Genomic DNA, 26,174 nt, shown 5'->3' on the forward strand with positions numbered 1-26,174 from the left:
ACTAAGGATGACTCTACTTTGAGGAGGCCATTCATTCCCAGTTGTACTTGCATTCTGTGGGGCTCTTCACCAAGCCCTTGCCTATACCAGCCAACTTTTCACCTCTAGGTAACCTAATAACCAAGAAAATTAGCCCAATGTTTATTCCCTATCATAGAAAAGGAAAAAAAATAAGTAGACAGTTATAATATCCACATGCAGGAATAAAAGTATGACAGGAATACAAATTTTGCATATGCAAATCAAATTAACAAAAACAAACAAAGCTGCTCTGAAACCGAGTCAGATATTTCAGGAGGGCAATACTTCCTAAGGAGAATTTCAGACAAAGAGCTCCAAGATTGAATTTCTTCAGGCCAGATATAAGCATGTTTTACTGCTTGTAAGTAAGAAGTGACCAATTAAAAGCATAATTATAACAGGATTTTTCCCTATTGCTTCCCATAAATACAAAATTACACAAGCTGTAACAATAAAACAGCCCCCACAAAACACCTAATGATTTCTATTCATCATTCAATTACCACTCTACGATGTACTGAGAACTTTCACAGACATAACCTCATATAATGCTCACAGCCATCACATGGCATATTCGTTGCTAATATATTCGCTTTTATTGACAATGAAGGTTAAAGGTTAGTTTGTCAAAGGTTAAAGTTTGTCTAATAACTTATATGAACACTTACATACAAGGTCCCGTGTAAGACGTAGAGGCAGGGAGCTACTCTGGGCAGGGACAGTGTGTTTTATTCTCACAACTTAACCCCAGTACAATGCCTGGAGCACACAACACAGACATGAAAATGAGCAAGTGGATTACTTACTCAGAAAAAAGACCCAATTCCCAGGTATTTTTACCACAGGATGCTACTTTTTCAAAGCGAATGAAGATCTTGAATCAGCATGTTAACATTGGATATCTTATATTGTCTAAGAAGGAAATAAAATAGATTTCTTTTCATCTGTAGATGCCTTCACACTATCCTTCCAAGGTCACATTTTGCCTTTCCACATCACTCAGTGCTTCTTTGGTTTTATATTAGCTTTGTGCTGAAAATTGAAATTGGAATATTAGAACTCAGTCGGGGAGCACACTAATTTAATTAAATATTAAAAGCCAGCTGGTTTTATGTTATGTGGGCAAATTAGAGAATTAATGATTTGGTACACTTTCTTGTTTCTGTCAAGCTACAAGAACATAAAGAATAGCTCATTCATACCCAGTTACAAAAGGTGAGATTGAAAAATTAGGTCTGCTTTATTAAAGTGTTTCCATTTAGAGTCTTTGGAGAATAAGGTAATTTACTTATTTATAAAATGCCTCCCTCATCGGGCACTATCTTTGGAGCCAATGGAAAAGGCCCTGAAAGAAGTTATTCTAAGATAGTTCAAGTGACGCCTTGCTTGGGAAAAATAATTATCTTGAGAATCCGGAGGTAGTATTATTTTGTGAACCAGGTTAGGGGTCAATTGGGTGCTAGTTAATGTCAATTGACTCTGCAAGTCCATCAGCTCCTTTAAGATTAGATCTATGTCTTCTTAGAAACCCTGTGTGAGATAAGGTAATGAGAGTGACGTGCAGCTACTAGAAACGACTGGAAAATCATGCTCCAGACCAACAACTTCCCTGAGTTCTTGATCCCCTGAGTACACACCCTGAATAGACAACAAAGCGCAGTAAGAGAGTGGAGAACACTCTTTATCCCAAAGCTGGACACAAAATGTCTGTTCTAGGTACTTAGTTTATTAGGAGATTTATGACTGCCCGTCTAATTCCATAACTTTGCTATTCTCCTCCTCCATTTGTCTCGCTTGTTACTTTTCATTCCGAAACTCAGGCTATGTGAGTGGCCATATGTGTAAGTGGAAGATGCTATGGAAGCCACTTAACCTGTCTAATTCTCAGTTTCTGTCTTTGAAACTAAGGAGTTGGACTCTAGAGCCCTGATGGTTAAGTGAGTTTGTCATATATCATATTACAAGCCACCAACATGCTATAGCTTAAAACAAAGACAATTTCATGTATTATAATTATACAGTCTAAATTGAGCTCCGCAGCAGAGTTCTCCAACTAGCTTTGCCAGGGCTCACTCAGGTGGCTGGGTTGAGTTGTGTGTCAGCTGGGGACAGGCTTAGCTAGGTCACCGGAACAAGGAAGCCGCCTCCTCTGTACGGCCTCACCACATGAACTCTGAGGAAGAGTGATGGGTCATTTTAAGTCATTTTGAGGAGGCTCAAAACTCTCGAGGGAAAAAACAGTCTGTCAGACTGCCTAGACACTCAGATCAAGAACTTACACAGCAAAACACTTACCACAGTCTCTTGGTTAAAGCAAGTCACTGTCTGATTTTCAAAGTGAGCAGATTCTTTAAAGTTACAGCTATGAGAGGTCACTCACTGAGGGCAACAAATGTAACTGAATACTTCAGTACATTTTAGAAACATTTCTGCTGCTGTATTTCCTATATTTTCTTAATGTAGTACCCTCTATTTCTAAAATGATATCTTCTTATACAGTTATATTTTTTAAAATGACCATAATACTAAAAAAAAGGTGATTTTCAACCATTTCAAGAGGTAGTATCTGATTAAGAACTGATAGTACTGAAGGAAGAAGTCCAAGCTGCACTGAAGGCATCGATGAAAATAATCTTCCAGAAATTGACTTTATACCAACTGAGATTTCAACAAATGAATGCAACACCGAGAGCACGCACTTGTCTATTCCAATAAATTTAGAAGATAGCTACCTCGTTAACTGACAGGAAATGATTAATATTGTGCCCATTCCATGAAAAGGTTATCCAACAGAATGCAGAAATTATCCAACAGAACCAGTGGTATTACTTCCACATACAATTTTCCTAAGAATAATTCAAGCATGCTTGCTCCAGACTGTCCACAGGGAACTGCTATACATTCAGGCTCAGTTCACAGGAGAATACAGAAGCAATATCATTGCTGATCTCATATGGCTCTTGGTTGAAAACAGAGAATGCCAGAAAAAATGTTGATTTGTGTTTCATTGACTATGCAACTGTTCGGGTGATAACAGACCCTGGATAACATTAGAAAGAATAGGAATTTCAGAACACTTCGTTGTGCTCAAGCAGAACCTACATATAGACCAATAGGCATTTGTTTGTATAAAACACCAGGGACATCTCATGGTTTAAAATCAGAAAAGGAGGATGTCGGATTGTTTCCATTCACCATACTGCTGCAATCTATATCTTGAGCAAATAATTTGAGAAAGTAGACTATACAAAGAAGAACATGAGCTCAGCTTGGAGGAACACCCATTAACAGGCCATGATATGCAGACGACACAAGCTTCTTGCTGAAAGTGAAGAAGACTTGAAACGTTTAATGAAGGAGATAGAGAAAATCATCTTCAATATGGATTACACCCCAACAAAGAAACCAGAAATCCTCACATGGCAATATCACGAGAAAATATTAGCGTTTCCCAGGATTTAATTTTGCTTGGATCCATAGTCAGTATCCATGGACAACACTGGTCAAGAAACCAAAATACGACCTCAGGCACATCTGCTGTAAAAGATCTCTTTAAAATGAGAAAAAGCAAAGATGTCACTTTGAAGACCAAGTTGCACCTGATCCAAGCTACGGTATTTTCAGTGGATCTTCCTATCCATGTGCAGGACAATGAATAAGGAATGCCGGTGAAGCATGTATGTACCTGAATTACGGTGTCGGTGAAGAACATTGAGTTTGCATTGTTTGCAAGAAGAAGGACCAACTGTGCTCAGAAGAACTACAGCTAGAATGCTCCTTAGAAGCCAGGATGGTGAAATTGCATCTCTTGTACTTTGGATCTGTTTTCAGGGGAGAAGTCCCTGGAAAGGGAGATCCACTGAAAAGATAGATGATGCAGTGGTCGCAAGAGTGCGCTCAAACATAGAAACGATTGAGAGTCTGGTGACTGGTGAGGAACCAGTCAATATTTCACGGTTATCCATGGGTCCCCATGATTCAGGGCCGATGAAATAGCACCTGAAACCAACAATAATAAACAGTGATCATCACCGACAATGACTATGCTCATTTTGGTTACCGTTTAATAACTGGAGCAACTGGACTGCTGTAGGTGATACATTTTGGCTACTTTTCCATTGATAATCTTAGCTTAATTAAGAGATAAAATTCAATTAATGGTGGCAAATTTCTTTTACTAGACTCAGAAATTGTTGGCACAAAGCTCAGCTGAACACACTTAATCCCCTAAGTAACCAAAGTGATCTTTCTGAGTTGTATTATCTGATTATATCTCTTCTTATTGCTCCTCATTTTCTTCAATCTAAGCCCTATAATTCTTAAGATGGTTCTACTACTACCAATGACCTCTTCTGTCCTCTGTTAGCTAGAATATTTGCTTCTTATCTTCTAGGTATCAATTTAGATATAGCTTATCCTAAGAAGCTATGCCTGACCTAGACCTACTCTTGAATTAGATCGTGTGTCTCTTATATCTTCCTATAAAATCCTAAACTTCCCTAGTTATAGCATTTTCCCATCTTTCCAACTAATCTGTAAGTTCTTTGAGGTCAGACACTAGGCCTATATTCTTAACGATTAATATAATACTCGGCACTGTAAGAATGCCATTGAAATTTGTGAAATGAGTGATGGACTAAATAAATCTCAGGACTACAAGGGCTTGTTATTTTTTATTTCTGTTACTCAAAATGCAATACAGAATTAATACATTTTTACAAATTTCTTTGCATTTTCAAACTTCAATTAGATATTTTCTTGGTTAACTGTGTGGGAAGTAATGGATAGACATCCTTTCAGGATATTAATACAGGTGTAAGTAAAACTATTGCTACTAGGATTTCAGCTCATTCGTGTCCTAGTTTAGTCCAAACACAAGGTGTTTAAAGGTAGCTCTACAATGAGCGAACGGCTGCAGACACATTCTCTCAGTAATACAATTGTCTTAATCTTATCAGGGTGTGTGTTTCCCCCCCTTCTTCTGCCAAAACAAACGTTATTGCACCAAAAAGAAAAAGAAAAATGTTCATCGAAGAACAGTCAGATATAAAGACACCTCTTTGACTCCTGTGCATATGTTTCCTCAGCTCAAGATTAGGGCATAAAGGTCAGGCTACAATGCCAGACGAGCTCTGGCATTGAACCCTAGGAAGGCGACAGAATGGGGACAGAGGAAGGGCTCCGGTGCCAGGGAAAGCTTACTCATCAGCAGCCTAGACGCCACCACTCTTCCTTCTCTTAGGTCTGTCTAGAGCAGTGACTATACATTAGGGAAAACACAATCTAGCTGGCCCGTAGGAAAAGAGAGGGGAGAGAAGGGAGGAGGGAATGGGCATTGGGAAGCCCTGCTTCTGCTTTGAGACTGATAGCCACCCAAACAGCTCTTCGTGTCACAGAGAGCACCTCCCACCCCAAGCTCCCTGCCAGATAGCCCTGGGGCAATCACTGGGGGGCATATCCCCTCTTGCAGGGGTCCTCAAACTACGGCCCGCAGGCCACATGCAGCCCACTGAGGACATTTATTCGGCCCGCTGGGTGTTTTTGCCCTGTTTTGTTTTTTACTTCAAAATAAGATATGTGCAGTGTGCATAGGAATTTGTTCATTGTTTGTTTTTTTAAACTATAGTCTGGCCCTCTAATGGATCTGAAGGACAGTGAACTGACCCCCTGTTTAAGAAGTTTGAGGACCCCGCTTGGATCTGCCATTTTGTCTTCCCCCATCTCTAAGGAGCTGGCCCTGTGGAGAGGGGTGTTGGTTGTTTCTTTGCCCGAGGCCCTCACCCTGCATGCTCCTGTAGGAACCTTGGCTCCAGACATGGGATGAACATGACCCCAGGTGCATGGAGCCCAGGAGGTCAGATGGGGAACAGCCTCCCAACTCCCACACCCTGGGATCAGAGTTCGCTTGACCCTTGCCATCTTGCAGGATGATGTCACATTTGGAGGGAGATACACGGTGTCTCTCCATCCCTGGGTGAGGGGCAAGGAGGGTGCTGGGACTCTCGAGTGGGGAGGAGGGACGACGGGAGCAGGGTCTGACCCCGTGCAGGTCTGTCTCTGTCCCAGGAGTTCTTATTAAGGAGCTTCTCCCGCACTTTCTGACAAAACAGTGCAGGAGCCTCAAAAGGGGCTGGTAGTCAAGTGGCCCCCTTCTCTCCAAAAGGATCCTGCATGGTCCATCCTTGAAGGTGCAGGTGATCTTGACCTTGGCAGGCCACCTCATACAAGCTATACTAGGTAGGAAGGACTTCTCCATTACAGCACATAGAGGTTCGGAGCAGGGACATTTTCCCTCCATCATGTCAGACTGCCACTCTGATGGTTTCAGGCCAGCTACATTTATTGTCGTTCTAGATGTCTCTGCTAGTCGAAACCCGGCTCGTTGTGATAAGGCTTCTCAGTCATCAGGGACTGAATCATGGCAGAGGTGCTCTGGGCTGGGTTCCAGGGAGGGCCAGTCGGTGTACCCAGAATCCTCAAGCCGACTTTCTCCTGGCGGTAGTAGTTGGGGTTAGTGCCCGTTGTCATTGAGTGGGTAGATGGGATAGTCGGGCAGACACAGAAACACAAACAGAAAGCAAGCCCCTTCATACGGAGTGTCAAATGGGCCTGTGATCAATGCATGAATCTTTGTCATGTCAACCATATCAGGTACAACGAACATTCCCGGCAGAGGCTCCTTACAAATGGACATGATCTCCCGCTTGATCTGGAGTGGACACTGCAGTGCAGTCCGCTTGCTGTCCCAGCCAGAGTGGAGCAGGGGTCCCTGTGGCCCTGGGGACAGCTGCTGAGCCCAGGAGTGCTGGCAGCGGAGCCAGGGCACTTCCCGGGCCCCATTAGGCTGTTTTTCAAACAAAATTCAGTCAAAACAGTGACTTCTCATGGGATCTGCTTGCCTAGTTCGATTCAAGGTTGAGAAGTCAGCTCAGAAGGTTATGATTGTTAAACGGTGTAATTCCCAAAGGGTAATCTTGATCGAGTTTTCTGAAGGCTATAGGTAAATCATGGAGGCTTATGATGAAGATGTTTTAAGAAAATGGAAAGTTGTACTGAGGAATCTTTTCTTTTTGGCCATCACACCAATGTGCCGGCTCCTGCAGGAGAGTAAGGGATATCTGATGATAACTCAATTCACAACCTTGACCCCATCCACCCACCAGCCCTGATCTTGTCCCTTCAGACCTCTTTTTGTTCTGCAAAGTGAAAGAACGCTGACAAAGAATGTGATTTAAATCCCCAAGGAAACCCAGGGCCAATTTTACGCGGAGTGAAGAAAAGGGAATGGGATTCTTTGTAGAGTTGGGAACACCACTTTCAGGAATTTGTAGCAAGTTTCACATTTTAGTGTCCTTGTTCAATAAAGGATTCTATGCTTTTGTGGCAATACTTTTGGACTTACACTCATTTCTGGGTGTCTTTCGATGATCTTTCCAGAGAAGGAAATTTATAGCATGGTCCCCCAACTGCTATTGAGTTGACTCTGACCAATAGAAATCCTACATAGGATTTCTGAGGCAATAAAGCTATGGGAGCAGGTAGCCTCATTTTTCTCCCTGAAAGCACACTGGTGGTTTTGAACCTTGAGGTTCACCGTCCAATGCTTATCTGACAGCACCACCAAGCTTGATCTGAAAAACCAAACTCACTACCATCCGGTCGATGCTGATTCATAGTGACCCTATAGGACAGGGTAGAACTTCCCCCTTGAGTTTCTGAGACTGTAACTCTTGGAGTAGAAAGTGCAGTCTTTCTTCCCTGAAGTGGCTGGAGTTTCGAACTGCTGACCTTGAGGTAAGTACATGTAACCACCATCCCACCAGGGCTCATTATCAATACCACTAAGGCTGACAGTGAAGACTACTAACTGTATTAGCATGTGTGTAGCTTCTGTATCCAAGTCTAATGACACACGTCTTTCTGTGGCCCTCTCTCATGGAAGCATTCGTCTTATTAATGCCTAGCTAATCCTATGCCTTGGGCCACAGTGTACCAGAATCTACCATGATTTTGACTATAGAATTGGGTCAGCTAGGGTCTGTGATTTAATGAGATGACAAAAGAGGTGTACTGGCACTTGTGAGAAAGAAATCGAGCTTTCGAGAAAGAGTGACCCACGTGAGTTAAGGCAAACCCTGTATGTGCAGAAGCAGAAAGCACACATGTTAGGTTTTGTGGGCCATTTGGTCTCAATGGTAACTAGCCAACTACAGTAGCATGGATCAAGTCATGGACAATATGCAACTGAATCAGAGTACTATATTCTGATATAAAAACATATGAAAGGTCTGATTTAGCCCATAGGCCATATTTTGCCAACTTCTGATTATACAGTATGTGCGGTCCTTTCTTCAACCTAATTTTTTTTTTTTAGAGATAGACAAATGACTTTTTTTTTTTTAAATCAATTTATTGGGGCTCATACAATTCATCACAGTACATAGATCAATTGTGTAGAGCACATCTATACATTTGTTGCCCTCATCATTCCCAAAATTCGCTTGCCTCTTGGGTTCCTGGAATCAGCTCATTTTCCTTTTTTCCCCCCTCCTCCTCCCTTCCTCTGCCCCCCCTCCCCCATGCACCCTTGATAATTTATAAATTATTATTATATCTTATATTACACTGCCCGGTGTCTCCCTTCACCTACCCCTCTGTTGCCCATCCCCCAGAGAGGAGGAGGTTATATGTAGCTCTCTGTGATCAATTCCCCCTTCCTACACCCCAATTCCCTCCTGGTATCGCCACTGTCACCCCTGGTCCTGAGTGGTTCATCTGTCCTAGATTCCCTGCGTTTCCAATTCCCATCTGTACCGCTGTGCATCATCTGGTCTAGCCAGATCTGCAAGGCAGAATTGGGGTCCTGGTAGTTGGGGGAGGAAGCGTTTAAGAACTAGAGGAAGGTTGTGGGTTTCATTGTTATACTGAACCCTAAGTGACTCATCTCCCCACTACTCCTCTGCAAGGTATGTCCAGTTGTCTAGAGATGGGCATTGGGTCAAGGGCCAAAGGGACCAGGCGTGATGGGGACCCAAATGACTTTCTTTTAAGTCATTTTATTGGGGGGCTCTTACAGCTCTTACAATAATCCATACATCAATTGTATCAATGACATTTGTGCATATGTTGCCATCATCATTTTCAAAGCATTTTCTTTCTACTTGAGCCCTTGGTATCAGCTCCTCTTTCTACCCTCTGTCCTTCATCTTCCCACCATGGAAACCCTTGATTAATTATAAATTATTGTTATTTTCGTATCTTACACCATCCACTGTCTTCCTTCATCCACATTTGTGTTGTTCGTTCCACTGGAGGTGGATAGTGTATGTTGATCATTGCAATCAGTTTCCCTTTTCTCTCTCTTCTCCCACCACCTTTCCCCTACCGTCATGGTATCACTACTCCCATTACTATTCCTGAGGGGTTTATCTGTCCTGGATTCCATGTGCAAAATACGAATTGCTCATATCTATACCAATGTACGTGCTCCAGTCTAGCTTGATTTGTATGGGAAAACTGGATCATGATAGTGGGGGTGGAGGTGGTGGGGAGGAAGCATTAAAGACCTAGAATGTTGTCTGTTTTGTCGGTGCTATACATCACCCTGGCTGACTCATTTCTTCCTTGTGACCATTCTGTGAGGGGATATCCAATTGTCTACTGATGGGCTTTGGGTCTCTACCACTATCCTCCTAGTTTGAATCACTATGATTGTTTGTTTGTTTGTTTTTGGCTCTTCTGATGCCTGATACCTGATATCACAAGCTGGTGTGCTTATTCTATGTGGGCATTGTTGCTTCCCTGCTAGATGGCTGCTTGTTTAACTTCAAACCTTTAAGACCCCAGACACTATATCATCTAATAGCCAGGCATCATCAGCTGTCTTCACCACATTTGCTTATGCACCCCTTTGGTCTTCAGTGATCATGTCAGGAAGGTGAGCATCACCTAATATCTTGTGATTGAAGCTGGCATCCAGATGGGGACTCTCACTGCCATCAAGTCAATGCTAACTCATAATAACCCTGTAGGACAGGGTAGAACTGCCCCTGTTAGTTTCTGAGTCTATAACCCTTTACAGGAGTAGGAAACCTCATCTTTTTCTTGAAGAGCGACTGGTGGTTTTGAACCACTAACCTTCTAGATCACACTCTAACTCATAACCACTGTGCCACCAGGGCTCCTATCAGAGGAGGAGAGGGATCAGCAAAAGACAAAGAAAATCATCTGGACCTCTTCTCAAACTAAAACCTAATTACAATTTTAATTGGACTCTTTTGGTTGCATTAGGTAACACATACGTTATTATTTTTACAGTTTGGAGGTGGAATTTTGTATATTTTAACCCCCAATCACTATGGATAAAATTATCCACCAAGTCTAAAATAACAAGGAAAATGAAGAAAAAGCATAAAAGCAGACACTAGTCTCCTGGAGGTGGACGGACTCTTCTTAAAATGAGTGTTCTTTGGTTGAACCTGAGATAACTGAAAGCTATATAGAGTTAGACCAGAAAAAAAAGGAAAATTCCCGAACAACGGGGGAAATGGGAACCAAAAAAAAAAAAAAAGCAAAAGAGTGTAACATCTATGACACAAGTTACATTTTCAGGTCTTCAGTATAATAACATACCTGGAGTACTAGAGCCATGTCCCCACTAGACTTCAGTCCAGTATACATGGTTGACTCTTCAAAACGACTTTTACATTATGAATCATGGAACATGTCTGTTCACTTTCATAACAACCCTATAGGACACGGTTGAATTATCTCATAGGATTGCCAAGGGAAACTTTAGGGAAACTGTCGCGTCTGTCTCCTGCTGAGATAGGAGTGCCTTCACCTTGATAACTGTCAGTTAGCATCTCCATCCCACTGTCATGAAGCCAATCCCAACTCATAGTGACGCTATATTGTATATGAAAATCTATGGAAGCAGACAGCATCATCTTTCTCCCTCAGATGATGCTGGTGGGTTTGAACCACCAACCTTGAGGTTAGTAACTCAATGCCTAACCCACAGCAGTACCATAGTTTGTGAGCAGTTTGGAGGCTATAAAACATTTTCATTACATGTAATTTAAAAAAACAGACAAACAAGCTCAGGTTTATATTACTGACTATAGGGAAATTAAAGCAGATAGTAATGGATGAGAATATTACTGTCAGGATGTATTTTAGACTGTAAAAGAAAAACTTGCACAAAAAATAAGAACCAGTTTGAGGTTTAAAGACAAGGAATCTAAATAGAACATAAGAATAATGGGGAGGTATATTTTCAATGCTCTCTGAAGGCTTAATTACATAACACAAAGTTATTGTGGCATAATTAGGTTACATTTTCCTTGAAATGCAAGGAGAATTCAGTGGTGCTGATCTGAGTCCCCTGGACAAGCATATATCCGAAGTGAGAAAAGCCTTGTGGCTGGTACATTCATCATAAAGAGCTCTGAGCCTGGCCACCCCTGTCAGAAACACAATAGAAAAGAAAGCAGCCCACAAGTGGCCAAAGCCAAATCGGTCCATTTCACCTTAGGCTTTGGGGCACATCGTGAAAGGCTGTAGATAAAATGAGTGCAGAAGAGCTTTGAAAAGTCGAAAAGATGTCAGTGCTCCCGAGGGAAACAAAAATCCCCCCAAACAAAGATCAAATAGAATGGTGCCCCAGATTTTCAGGAAGAGCGATTGGTAAGTTATTGGTGAGTTGGCTCCTTGGTGGAGATGCTTGTCTATCTCCATGGCTGGTGTTCTGGCCACCTAGGTGGCTTTGAAATGTCCTTCATGTTATAATGCTCCCATGGCTTTTCTCCAGAGCCCTGGTGGCATTAGGCTGCAACCACAAGGTCAACAGTTCATGCTCACTCATCTCTCTGAGGGAGAAAGATGAGGCTCCCTGCTCCAGGGAGGTACTGTACAGCCTTGAAACCCACTGGGGGCCCTTCTAACCTGTCCTTCAGGCTCCCTGTGGGTCAGAATGGACTCAAAAGGCATGGGTTTTGAGTTCGGGTTAGGAGTCGTTTCGGAGACACTTTTGGCGCAGGAGCACCACATGATGTGGCTTTGCAACTTTGACTTTGAAGACTGAACAGAATTCATTAATTGAAGGAATTAAATATGCTATCAGACAAAGTGTCATCATACCCGAATGATTCCGGTTTTGTCTGTAGTGTTTACTGGAATCAAGCCACTGAGAAAAGCGTTTGAGTGGCGCACCTGCTGGGCACTGTTTTCTTATATCATCCCCTTTCTTGCCAAAGAAAAACACCTGAATGCTCCTAACTCTCATTTGGAAAGGAAGAGGGAGTGTGCCCATGTCCTTAATCAATTTGTATTTTGCACATCTATGGCTAGATTTTTGAGAGTGCCTGCTATGTCAGAAAGCATGGGTGCATTTAACTGCAAACTGGGCTAGACTAGACAATTCTGTAAGTAACCGATAAACGGAGTGCCCATAATGCACTTGCAAATTAATGATTCCTCTCATTATTCTTCCCAGCTCCCCTCCCCTTTCTACTTCCCATTGTTTTTCAGTCCTCCCTGCCTTGTCTTCTTTTCTTCAAAAGACAGCAGTGTGGCTGCATACTAATGAGGCAATTCTTGGCCCTACCCCATTCATTTATTTTCAGACAATTAATTCAACTTCCTAACATCCAGCCAGAATATTATTCAGGTAATTTGTAGGCTGGCTTAATTTTTCAGGACCCTGTGGTGATCCGCCAGCGAAGCTCATTGTGACGATGAGATGATCCAGCTGGTCGGCAAGTTGGATTTCCACTGGTAATCCCATCCCTTCATTAAAGCCACTGAGTCCTTGAGCTTGGCAGGCTTCCCTGGTTGCATACTTCACTTTCTGATTACAAATGGTTTGCAGCTTCTGTGTTTGCCGCAAGAGCTCATTTTCTCCCCTGAAGGACACTGGGCTGGATAGCATCCTTAGCAGGTGCCACATTTCACACTGCTGCAATAGCCCTTCCTCACTCCTTTGTGTTTGTGAGCCTGGCAAAGCAGCCATTCGGCTCAACTGGCCTGAGCACACATAGGATGAGGCATGATCAGGTTTGCAAGACTGGAGAAAGGGGTTAAAAAGGGAGAAAAATATGTAATAACTGCTCCCAGTAATATTCAGTCAGCTCTGTGAAGCAGTGACTTGTCTTGGTCACTGCCTGGGATGTATTAGGAACTAAATAAAATTGTGTTGTTTTCTCTTGTGAAAAAAATGAATGAATAAGCAAGGCAGGGAGAGATAAAACACACAGTTAACTCTCATGGAGGGTGGAGCTAGGTAAAAAATCCAAGTATAACTTTTGATTCCCTAAAAAACATAACTTCTAATATAACCTGCTATTGACCAATCGTCTTATTGATAATCGGTCAATTAGCATATATTTTGTATTATATATCATTTTATTAAACATAGTATATTTGTATTATGTATTATCTACTGCACCACAGTTTTGTGAAAAGTGTGAAGTTTCATGCAGCTTCATGAATTTCTTTTTCTCTCTTGTTTTAATGGTTCTGCTGGAGTCTGTTACCTTGACATGGTGGCAACTACAGCTGTGGGCCTCTAGCAACAGTACTTACCAAGCAGTTCAATCTTTTGTTGTAATGCTGCAGTTTTTCTCTACTTCATGGGGGTCCTTCCAGCATCACGAGTGGCACAGGGTTTATAAGAAGGCACTAAACACCATGAAGAATACGCAAGAACCATGAGAGATCATTGATCATGTAGAAATGATCCATCACAGGGTTTTGGTTTTACTTCACGTGTAAATATACCTGCACAATTCAAACCTGTGGTGTTCGAGGAGACATATGGAGCTTCCTAGAGAATCATCATACTCGGCTGAGTTTTCTAGAGAAACAAAGCCGTGGACACTCATGTCTGTATAATAAATAAGCTTCTACCAAGAAAGGGACCACACCCAATCCAAATCCAGTCCATGCGGCCCAGTCTGTGAGCCGGATACGGAATCCATGCAAGCAGGAAGATTAAGGGTCAGGGGTTGGGGGCAGAGAGAGAGATCTCAGCATCTCTCTTATTAAAGGCGACCCCCACCTCCCACCAGGAGGCATCATCACAGGCTGATTGATAGGTTGAATTCGACCCCAACTTTCCCACAGGTACAAGTTAGCATAGTCTAACCATCCAAATAATTCTGGAGAAAATGTTCATTTGTGGCACGGAAATCCATCTTTAAAACATCTATTGAGGATGGTCACGTGGCCATACGGCGAAGAAACACTGTGGGATTAGTTTGAATTCACCAGCTGCTCTGCTGGAGAAAGAGAGTCTTTCTAGTTCCAGAAAGATGGGCAACCCTCGAAACCCTAAGGAGCAGTTCTGCTCTCTTACAGGGCACTGTGAGTTGTGCTGGGGTTTTATTTCTCCTTCCCTGTGGAGCTTCAGTTCTACCTCTCGATACGTTCCCACAGGGGCTTGAGCTGGTTCATTTCTTCACAAATCTTAAATTTTTTTTTATTCTGCTTCTTCAGATTGTGATTTGCATTTCTCTGTCTTCAAATGTACTGGCTCTTCCTGCTGTTATCTTGATTGAACTATTGATCCATCCAGTGAAATTTTGTTTCAGAAGTACTTTTTAAAGTTGTAAAATGTTCACTTTGTGTCTCTTCTTTTAGTTTCCATTTCCCTGCTGAAAACCTGTCTAGGAGATTCATTTTTGAAGTGCTTACGTCACAATGGAAGCAAGATTATAAGGGCTGCTCTAGAGTGATTGACTGACAATTCTGATACCCGGACCATCGCAGGATTGGCATGTGTTGATTGTCCTTTCCCTTGAGAACTATATATTTTTTTTCTTATGTCGCATAATTTTGGATTATTTTCTGGAACTATTGACCATTGTTATGAGTTTCTGTGTGTTCTAGAGAAAATTGAGATTTGCTTAGTTTTAATAATCAGCTTGGTTTGATTCCGACCATCTTGCTCTCTGTGGGCGATAATTTCAGAGTGACTTACCTTTTCAGGCCTGTCTGTACAGTTTTAGGAGGAGCCCTGGCAGTGTAGTGGTTACTCATTGGGCTGCCATCTGAAAGGCCACCAGTTTGAAACCACTAGCTGCTACGCGGGGGAAAGATGTGGTTTTCCAGTCCCGGAGGCTCCCTCTGAGTCAGCCTCGACTCGATGGCAGTGGCTTTGTTCTGCTTTATCCTGCTACTCTCCTGATGGCCCTGAAGGGCCTAGAAGAGCTCCTGTGGGTTTCTGAGATGGTAACTGTTTATGAGTGTAGAAAGCCTCGTCTTTCCCCCTAGGAATAGCTGGTGGTTTCGGACTGCTGACATTTGTAGGCTGCAGCCCGGGTGTAACCACTACCGGGAGTCAGACTGGACTTCATGGCGGTGGGTTTGGTTTGGTTTTAGACTGTTTGGGGCTGCTCCTGCCTGCACCATTTAAAGGTCAGCCTGGCACTTGAGTGATGGTTTATATCATAGTTCAGTCATAAGTCTTTTGGACAAGCATCTTTTGCACATGCACAGCTTGGGAGTGAGCCTGGGGCTGTCCATTTAGACACAGAATGAGCCCATGCCCTGCACCAGCTCTTTCCTCATCAGGATTTTCTCCTGTTTCTGGTTCCCCGGGCATGACAGATGGGGTGCGCTAAAACGTTTGTTACCCAGTGGCAAGAAGGAAGAGCGAGAAAGTAATAAAAAGAATTCTGCCGCCTCCACTTCTCATCATGAGAGCTCCTTTCCCCCATTTCTCTGGCCAGAGCAATGCTTCATATTCTCTATCTCCGTCTCTGTCTGTCTGTCTCTCACGACTTTCTTTTTCTTTGCTGTTGCAGTGTTTTTCTTGCCGACTCTTTTGTATCTAGAAGATTAGGGGAAATCAAAAGGTAAAAGGCATTTGCTCCAAATTCCTGCCTGAGATTTCCCCCTGAGTTTTTGCTGTCTGCTCCCGCTGTCCAGTTCCGTAACTATCATGAGTTAAAGCAAGAATCTAAAGAAGGGCAAAGAGACCTACAAAACTCTAACTGTTACTCCGCATATGCTAACTGCCATTCCCTACTTACCTGCTATTGTTTACTTCCGGTGTCCTCCTGTGGTTTATTTTGGTGTTGTATCTACGATTTCTCGCTGCGAGCAGTCAGAGAGACGGTCAGGAAAGACAAAGCCTCTGATAGACTATCGCTGGAGTCATACGGTTTCATTTTAACCTTCACTGCAGGTTCTTTCAGGACTCAACTATACAATACCAGAGAATGTTTGCGATGTTGGCACTGCTTGGTTAGACAAAAATATTGAAAGTACATGGACTGCCAGAAAAACAAACAAATCTGTCTTGAAAGAAGTCCAGTCAGTGGAACCAAGTACAAGAATCTACGTAGAGCCTCCTCCCTGGGGGAGGGAAACATTGGACAGGGTAACTTATGACAGAACTATAATAATTTATGAACTATGAAGGGTTCATGAGAGAGGGGGGAGTGGGGAGGGAGGGGGAAAATGAGCAACTGATATTAGGGGCTAGAGTGGGAGGCAAATGTTTTGGGCATGATGAGGGCAACAAATGTGCATATGTGCTTGACACAATGGATGTATATATGGATTGTGATGAGAACTGTACAAGCCCCCAATAAAATAATTTAAAAAAAATATGTACAGCCAGCATGCTCCTTGCAGCCAAGGACGGTGAGACGCTGTCTCATGCACTTGGACGTGTGGTCAGGAGAGACCAGTCCCTGGAGAGTGGAGGGGCAGTGAGAAAGAGGAAGGCCCGCTACAAGATGAACTGAAACGGCGGCTGCAGCAAGAGGCGCAAACGTAGCAATTGTCAGGCTGATGCAGGGCGGGGCAGTGTTTCACTCTGTTCTGCGCGGGGTGGCTGTGAATCAGAACGGACTCCGTGGCACCTAACACTTAACAACAACCAAACCCAAACGACACTCACTGCCATCTAGTGGATGCTGACGCAAAGCGACCCTCGGGGGCAGGGTAGAACTGCCCCCACGAGTTCCCAAGATGGTAACTGCTTCCAGAAGGAGAAAGTCTTTTCCCTGGGAACAACTTGGTGGTTTCAAACTGCTGACATTGAAGATGGCAGTCCCATGGGTAACCACTATGCCAACAGGGTTCCTTTCCATTATAGACAGACAAAACATTAAAAAAAACCAACAACCCTCAAATCCAGTGCCATCGAGTGGATGCTGTCTCATAGTGACTCTATAGGACAGAGTTGAACTGACCCTGCGAGTTTCCGAAACTGTAACACTTTAGGGCGGTTCTGGTCTTTCTCCAGAGGAGTGACTGGAGAATTGAACTGCCGACCTTGTAGTTAGCCCAGGGTGCAACTACTATGCCACCAGCACTCCTAGACCAAACATGTAGACGTGGGGTTTCATTTAACCTGAATGGAGCTTTCTCTGTCAAGTGTGTAACATGGTGTTACACTAACCAGCACAAAATCCTGTGAATTCTCCCACTCAATATAATCAAGTGCTCTTGAATATGAAAATAAGATTATCGTTATGGAAAGAGACAAGGGAAATGAATCTCAGTCACCTAGGTTCTATCTATTAGGCACAAAAGGAGGTTCCTAATAACATTTTCAACATCAATTGAATCCTGAGGTTGAAAACCTTAAAGCTGCTATATATGAAACTTATAAAAAATGACACACTTCAGCCAGACTGTAGAATCAACAAGAATTTAATAAAGTTAATCAAATAATTGTAGTTCAATTGCACATAAATTTGAATTGTTTTCCCATTAAAGAGTGCTTGTCTGAAAGTTATTGTAGGGAAAGCCATTTTCAAGCTAATGTTTCCACCATTAGAAAATACAAAGGGCATTTTCATTAATTAAAGCCCGCTCTCTTTCCTCCTGGTTCATCATTACCTGTGCTAGGTGGAATCCGTTTAGTACTTGAATGTATTGACATGTGTGATTCAATGACACTATTTGTTTGGAGTTCATCATCCACCCGGTGGAATAAACTCATTAAGTATAAATGAATAGTTATGGAGTCATCATCTGAAACGAGTCAGTGCGGTCCTCCAGAGCCATTATAATGAATGGGAACACAGCTGGAATGAAAGTCCCTGTGAAGGTGACAGGCTTGGTTCTGAAATATTTAAGCCTGCAGCTTTCTTCCTATTTGTTAAGGTCCCTTGTTCAGGAAAAGGGAGCGGACTTCCCTTTGAGAATGGTTGTTACATACATTTCCTTGCCGTTTTATCAAAGCTACCGACGTTCTGTTGGGGCATCTTAGAAATGATGGCAACATGGAAGAAGCTAGCATTCCCCTGACTGGTCGTGCTTGGTGATTTCTCTGATTTCAAAAAAGTGTTCTGGAGAAGAATGAGCTTTATGAATCCTGATAGCTGCCATGTAACTGATATTGTCATGATATCTTTGTCCCTCTCCCTGACTTCCCATCGTTCCCTTAAAAATACGGAAGAACGTGCAGTATGAAAAAGCCAATCTCATTATTTTGTTTTTGAGGTTTTGCAAGGCTGATTAGATTTGATCCTGTAATTCTTTGTCATGTCGAAAGATGTCAGTGGGTCTCATCTGAATGTATGATTCTGAAACTTTGCTTTAACATTGTGTAAATACAACCAGAACTTTCTCCAGAACTTTGGTTTTTAAACAGGTTCGACATTATGTTGCTGTGCCATTCATGCTGTTTACTGTTATAATAAGGTTGAAATCAGATAGCAAAATCAATAATGAAAGAAATTTTCTATTATTGCAAAGTGATTTTATTTTTCCAAGGTTGGATAGCCAATTGAACCCATTTTACAATCTATACTCTTTTGGAAATATCCAGAGAGATAGGAGTGAAACATTATTTTACCATGTAGCCTAAACCCCTAGGTGAATGGTGCAATTTGAAGGAGTTCATGAGATGCAATATTAAGTTTCCTCATTTCCTATGACCTACCCTTCAAGCCACCTGACAAATTTGAAAGGTAGCTTTTAGAATAATATAGTTGTTGCTGTTATAAGGTGGTATCAAATTGGTTCTGGCTCATGGTGGCCCTTGTAGGCACTGTCCTGCATCTCCCTGAGTGTCTGCCTCTTTTCTGCTGACCCTCTACTTTACCAAGCCTGATGCTCTTCTCCAGGAACTGGCCTGTCCCAATAATACGTCGAACATTGTGCAGTTGGAGGATTTTTGCTCCTTCTGTTGAGGTGTGATTTATATTGACATGGTGGCTGTGACAATGGGCTCAAACATAACAGCAATGGTGAAGATGGTGCAGGACCGGGCAGTGTTGTGTTGGCTGTACATATGGTAGCTGTGAGTCAAAAGCAACTTGCCAGCACCTAACACCTATATATATATTGAAGGCTGGGGTCTGATCTGCTTCAGCACCTGCTTCAAGCAGGTTTTGCAAGCAAGCTTATGTCATCTGCGAATCTCAAATGTGAGCAAACCTTCCTCCATTGTGGATGCTGCATTATTTTTCATATAGTCCAGCTTCTCCGATTATTTGCTCTGCATACAGACTGAATAAGCATGGTAAAATGATACAACCCTGGCATACACCTTTCCTAATTTTAAACCAAGTACCTCCTTGTCCTGTTTGAAGAACTGCCTCTTTATGGACAGTTTCTGCATGAGCAAGTGCTCTAGAATTCCCATTCTCTGCAACGTTATCCATAGTTTGTTATGATCCATGTAGTTGAATAACTCTGCATAGTATATATAACACAAGTAAGCGTCTTTCTGATATTCTCTTCTTTCAGCCAAGATTCACCTGGCATTAACCATTATATCCTTCATTTCATGTCTTTTCCTGAATCTGGCTAGGTTTTTTTTGTTTTGTTTTGTTTTTACCAATTTCCCATAGTACTCTTGAAACGGCTTTTGAATTCTCTGTAGAAGAAATGTGTGTGTGCATCTGATATTAATGACATTGTCCGATAATTCCCACACTCTGCTGGATCACGTTTCTTTGGATTGGGTAGAAAGGTGAATCTCCTCCATTCAGTTAGCCACGTCCCAAACGCTCGGGACTAGATGCGCGAGCTCTTCCATCACTGCGTGCGTCCACCGGCTGAGAGAGCTCCATTTCTTTTCCTTCAGTTTCTGGAGCCTTTCGTTTTTGCAATCCCTTTAGAATAGCTCACACTTTTGCTTGAATACCACCAGGTTTGGGGTTTTTAAAAAAATCATATGCTACCAATCAATTCTTTTTGGTTCAGTGGTTCAATGTATTCCTTTCATCTTAATTCAATGTTTTCCCCATAATGTCCTTCACTACTGCAACTGGAGGCTTAAAGTATTTCTTCACTTCATCCAGCTTGAGAAATGCTGAGTGTATTTTTGCCTTTTGGTTTTCTCATTCCAGGTCTTTGCACAATATGTATATGTATGTACACACACACACACAACTTGACTCTGTTTTCCTAAGCCACCTTTTACAGTCTGTTCAATTCTTTTACTTCATCATCTATTCCCTTTGTTTTATCTACTCTACAGTCAACAGCAAGTTGTAGAGCCTCTTCTGACATCCAGTGTCTTTCTTTTTCGTGACCTTAGGCTTTCTTCATTTATAATGTCAGGCCACAACACGTCTTATTTTTGATCATTAGTATGTAATCTACCAAATTTCTTCTGGAGATGGTATCTGAAGTCCCTTTTAGTTTTCAGGTGGTGTGGAATTAAGGCCTATGTTCATTCGCATGGGCTTTTACTATTTCTCCAGCTTCCGCTGGACTCTGAATGTGAGCAATTGATGACAGACCAGCAGTTGGTTCCTTGCCTTATTCGCTTCTCCGGTGTTTCTTTTCTCAGATGTTGGTTTGATTTCCCAGTATTCAATCTGGTGCGGTCCACATGTGTAGTCAGCATTTTATGTTATGGGAAAAAATGTATTTTCAATGAATTAGCTGAGGGGCTAGCACATGTTTTTGACTTTTATAATTATTTTTAATAATTTTATTAGGGGCTCTTACAGTTCCTACAACATTCCCTACATCAATTTTTAAAAATCATTTTATTCGGGGCTCATACAACGGTTATCACAATCCATACATACATCAATTGTGTAAAGCGCATTTGTACATTCATTGCCCTCATCATTCTCAAAACATTTGCTCTCCCCTTAAGCCCCTGGCATCAGCGCCTCATTTTTCCCCTCCCTCCCAGCTCCCCACTCCATCATGAACCCTTGATAATTTATAAATTATTAATTTGTCATCTTGCCCTGTCTGACGTCTCCCTTCACCCACTTTTCTGTTGCCCATCCCCCACGGAGGAGGTCACATGTAGATCCTTGTAATCAGTGCCCCCTTTCCAACCCACTCTCCCTCTACCCTCCCACTATCACCACTCACACCACTGGTCCTGAAGGGATCATCTGCCCTGGATTCCCTGTGTTTCCAGTTCCTATCTGGGCCAGTGTACATCCTCTGGTCTAGCCAGACTTGCAAGGTAGAATTCGGATCATGAAAGTTGGGGGGGAAGAAGCATTTAGGAACTAGAGAAAAGTTAAGTATTTTTCATCATTGCTACATCCCACCCTGACTGGTTTGTCTCCTCCCCCAGATCCCTCTGCAAGGGGATCTCCAGTGGCCTACAAATGGGCTTTGGGTCTCCACTCCGCACTCCCCCCACATTCACTATGGTAAGATTTTTTTGTTCTGATGATGTCTGACACCTGATCCCTTCGACACCTCGTGATCGCAGAGGCTGGTGTGGGCTTTGTTGCTTCTGAGCTAGATGGCCGCTTATTTACTTTCAAGCCTTTAAGGGTCTAGCAAATTTTTATCATGCTATTTTGGGTGTAATTTCTATAACCAAATCCATGTTTTCCAGCTACTGATCCAGCTTCTTTATTTCTGACTTTTTCATTTTTTGTTTGCATTCCAACCATCAATAATTACTAATGCAGCGTTATTGCTTGTTAATCAATTCCAGATTGAAGAACTTGGTAAACATAGTCAATATCTTTATCTTTGGTATTAGTAATTGGTGCATAAAACTGAATATGAGATGTATAGCTGATCTTCCATGTAGGCACTTGGAGACTATCAAATTACTGACTGAATTATACTTAAGGATAAATCTTGAAATCCTCTTTTTGATGATGAATGTGCCACTGTTTTTCTTCCATTTGTCGTTCCCAGTATAGAAACAAGATTTTCTGATTCAATATGACCAATACTAGTCAGTTTGTTTTTATGTATTCCATTTCATTTTTGATAACTTCCAATCTTTTAAGATTCACACTTCTTCTATCCCATGTTTATTTTATTAATGGATGTTTGCAGCCATTTATTTACATGCCTTATCAGCCAATGAAGGTCTCAAAAGCCTTCCTCTAACCTCATCATTAAGGTTGACTCCACTTGGAGAAGGGAGCTCTTCCACGGTTCTATTTTGCTTTACTTCCAATCTGAGGGATTTATTTCTGGCACTATATCAGACACATTTTTGCTGCTATTAATAAGATTTTTTACTGGTCAACTTTTTAAGAAGTAGATCACCTGACCCATTTCCTAATCTATCTTAGTCTAGAAGCTCCACTGAAACCTTTCTACCATGGGTGACACATGATATTGGAAGTACCAGTGCTGTAGCTTTTAACAGTACCAGTAACATGCTAGTCACCACCAGACTGACAACACTGACAGACGAGGGTGGTAACCAGGTGAACTGAGCATGATGAGAACCCTATTAAAGTGTGAAACTCCTATTCCATGAGATTTTTCTGTTTCCCACTATGAAGAAAAAACACTGCATTGAGCAGTGGAATGATTTATGCATTTTGAGTTCTTATGAAGCAAAATAGAAACGTTTTACCTTCAGATCCATTCTGCTTCACAGTGACCCTGTGACCAGAGGAGAGCTGCTCCAGAGGGTTTCGGAGACTGCCAATCTTTAGGGGAGCAGGCAGTGCCGTCTCTCTCCCTCAGCGGCTGGTGGCCCACCTTGAGGTTAACCCAATGCAGCGCCAGGGATCCTTCTTAATTCTTACTAGTGGATAGTAAATACTATTTACTAATCTGGTGGTAATTCATTAACCACAAAAAATCAAACATTTAACTAATAAGAAAGTTAGTGTAATTATGTGTATTAATGAAAACACCAAGAAGAATCTATTGTGCAGCTAATTTTTATTTTATAAAAAGACTGTTATGTAGCATTGTATTTATCCTTCTCCTTTTATTCTTTATATCTTTCCTTCTTTTCTTTCTTTCTCTCCACCCTCTTTCCCACTCCCCAGGCTTCATTTCTGTTGTCAAATAAAGCTGCTGATTAATGCCTCGATCTTCCCTCTGAGCACGGCCATCATGCTCATGCCTTCCCTGCAGGGTGAAAAATGCAGATTATCACTCAAAATAGTCCCATACTTGAAAAGAGAGAGGCTTAGCTAAATACTAAGCCTGTTACTTAGAAGCTGAAACAAAGAATAAGAATAGTATTTCTCATGAACAGCCAAGAGGTAAAGCCAGATAGAAGAGGGCAAATGACTGTTCATTCATTCAGTCCTTCATTCATTCAAAAGATGCAAATTTTGGTGGTATTACAAGCTAGGTAGGTAAAACGTACTGGAGAAATAAAAGTGGAATTAAGGTTATTAGGAATAGCAATTTATTTGACATTTCAATTTTCTTTGGGAAATCAGAGGAAACACAAACAAATGCCTCAAAAAACGTAGGTGTGTTTTACAAAGGAAATGTCTTCTGTCGTTTTTCCATAACATTGTTTAAATGTCAGGGAAGCAATATGGACTTGGAAGAAAGCCCTCAGTCACAGGAATCTCTCTGCTGGGTTCAAGTCCTGGCGTTGTTATTGACTATTGGCAAATGGTTAAGATTGTGAGGGCAAGAGTTTTGTCTGACTTATTCACTGCTGGAGCCAATAAGTGATTGGAACATTAGGTGTTTGATAAATGTTTGATGAGTGAACTGTGAACTTGGGTACGTAATTGTTTTCCTCAGTTTCTTCATCTGCAAAGCAAGGTCAATAGGTCACTACCTAGTAGAATTTTGAATGTTAAATGAGGAAATAATACTTAGACTAGTCTGGCATAGAGTCAGAATTCAGAAGGTATTTGGACAATGTTCATTGTGTGCATACTTCCTACCAGAGCCTGTGCTGGACAAAGGACCTCAGAGAGTGAGATGAAGGAAGACACACAGAAATTAAGCAAACACGCATTGGTCAGCAGGGGAAAATTGTGATGAACGCAAGAAAAGAACAACGTTGGCGACTGTGGGAGTTCACAGCAAGGAAAGCCTCACTTGGACTTGAGTGAGATGAGATACTATGGAGTGACACTTAAACTTGCGTCGGAGGATGATGGTGGTCGTTAGCTGCCCTTATTATTGAAGACTGCAAGCACAAGAGAACGAGGTGCTGCCCTGTCCTGTGCTATCTGTATGACTGGTTGCACATCAGACCATTGTGATGTGTCTGTTTTCCATTGATTGTATTTTGAAAGTAGATCATCACACCTTCTTCCCTAGTGCATCTTAGCCTAGAAGACGCCCTGAAACTTGTTCCCCATCATCATCATACACAAGATTTACTGCCAGAAGGGTAGTGGCTGCACCCGAGGTACATTAGTCTTAAACTGCTATGCAGAAATTACTTCAGAGTCGATAAGAGAAGAGCGCTATATCATCTAGCTCATTACAGACATTGGATAGCTACTTAATGAATGGATGAGTCAAATCCATTCCCTTAATTCAATTTCCTATGAGTATTTTTTTAAAACTTTTTATTATGAATTAGATGGAAGTTTCAACACCCAACAGTTCATACACATTTTATATCATCTCATTCATAGCAATCCCTTCAAAGCACTGCCACTTATCCCACTGCCTCCATGTTTCCTGTTTCCACCCTTCTTCTTTCCAAGCCCTTCTGAACTTTGTCCTGGGGTCAACGCTACTCTTTCGATTTCAAATGGTTGCTTAAAAGGAATTGTAGAGTCAGATTTTGTTTTTGTTTCTAAGGTTAGACATTTTTCTCTCTAAATATGTAAAATGTTATAGGAGAGATATTTTACATTCTGATTTTCAATAGAGCACAATCCATGGAAATATTTGCAGGCATCCATTTTCAATGCGCAACTTTGACAAACATGACAATCTTTTGAAAAGCTGTGCCATCCTCACACGTTGCCTGCTTTCTTGCCAGATTTCGTGAAATTGTCATTGTTTGTCTTGGCAGTATGGCTAACAACTTTTATCAAAAGTAAGGGAAGGGTGAGTTATGCTATTTTCTCTTTCTGTGTGCTTACCTTTTGACTTCTCGATCCAATCTGCCTCACATAGTTTGGCCATATTGTCAGGAGAAATCAGTTCCTGGAGAAAGACGTCATGCTTATTAAAGTAGAGGGTCCGCAGAAAAGAGGGAGGCCCTGGGCAAGACGGATAGACCCAGTGGCTGCAGTGTGGGCTCAACCAGAACAACAATTGAGCCGATGGCGCCAGACTGGGTGCTGTTTCATTCGGTTGCACCCAGGGTCGTATGGGTCAGAACAGACAAGCTGGCACTGCACAAGGACAACATCCAGCGTGTGTGTGCAAGTGCACGTGCATTCAGGTAACTGCAAGCAAATTCCTATAAAAGCACTTTTGTTAAGGGTATTTTAATGATACCGCACAATTCATACAAACTCTTAAATTAGCAGGCAAACACATTAAGACTCACCTGGATGGACAGGGAGATGGCGGCCCTTCCAAGAGTGGCTTTCTGTTCTCTATCCCGGAATTGCAGCCTCCTGTCAAGCACACTAGATGTAGGTGCAGCATTCTAGCCGAACATTAAATATTAGAAAAGTCCATTCCCTTTCTTGTTTTTAGATAAAAATGAAATATTAATCAGTTGTAAAATTGTCTTCCCACATCCTACTGGATAGACTGCCTCGTACACCTCTTGGGGTCACAATATTCTCCTTGGAAACCTGGGTTTACAAGATGAATTCCTTAATCCTGCATTCATGGCCTCCCCCGGTGCTCCCCACCACATTCATTTTTCATTTCTTTCACAAACCTCCAGGAAGTATTAATTCACTTTTTTATATTTTCAAGAAACACTGTGAGATACTGCCATGCTTCTCAAACTTTAATATGCATACAAATCACCTGGGGATCTTGTTAAAATGCTGATGCTGACTCAGTACATCTGGGACAGGACCTGGGACTTTGAATCCCTAACAACTCCCATG

At 42.0% G+C, this 26,174-nt stretch overlaps 1 pseudogene; it reads right to left on the reverse strand.

The window, feature by feature from the left end:
* Nucleotides 1-3,964: 3,964 nt before the first annotated feature.
* Nucleotides 3,965-10,671, reverse strand: LOC101646920 (annotated as a pseudogene).
* Between the last annotated feature and the right edge of the window lie 15,503 nt (nt 10,672-26,174).

This window comes from Echinops telfairi, unplaced genomic scaffold (genome assembly GCF_000313985.2).
Source record: "Echinops telfairi isolate 266 unplaced genomic scaffold, ASM31398v2 ScPeMD7_12;HRSCAF=54, whole genome shotgun sequence".
Classification (NCBI taxonomy): domain Eukaryota; kingdom Metazoa; phylum Chordata; class Mammalia; order Afrosoricida; family Tenrecidae; genus Echinops; species Echinops telfairi.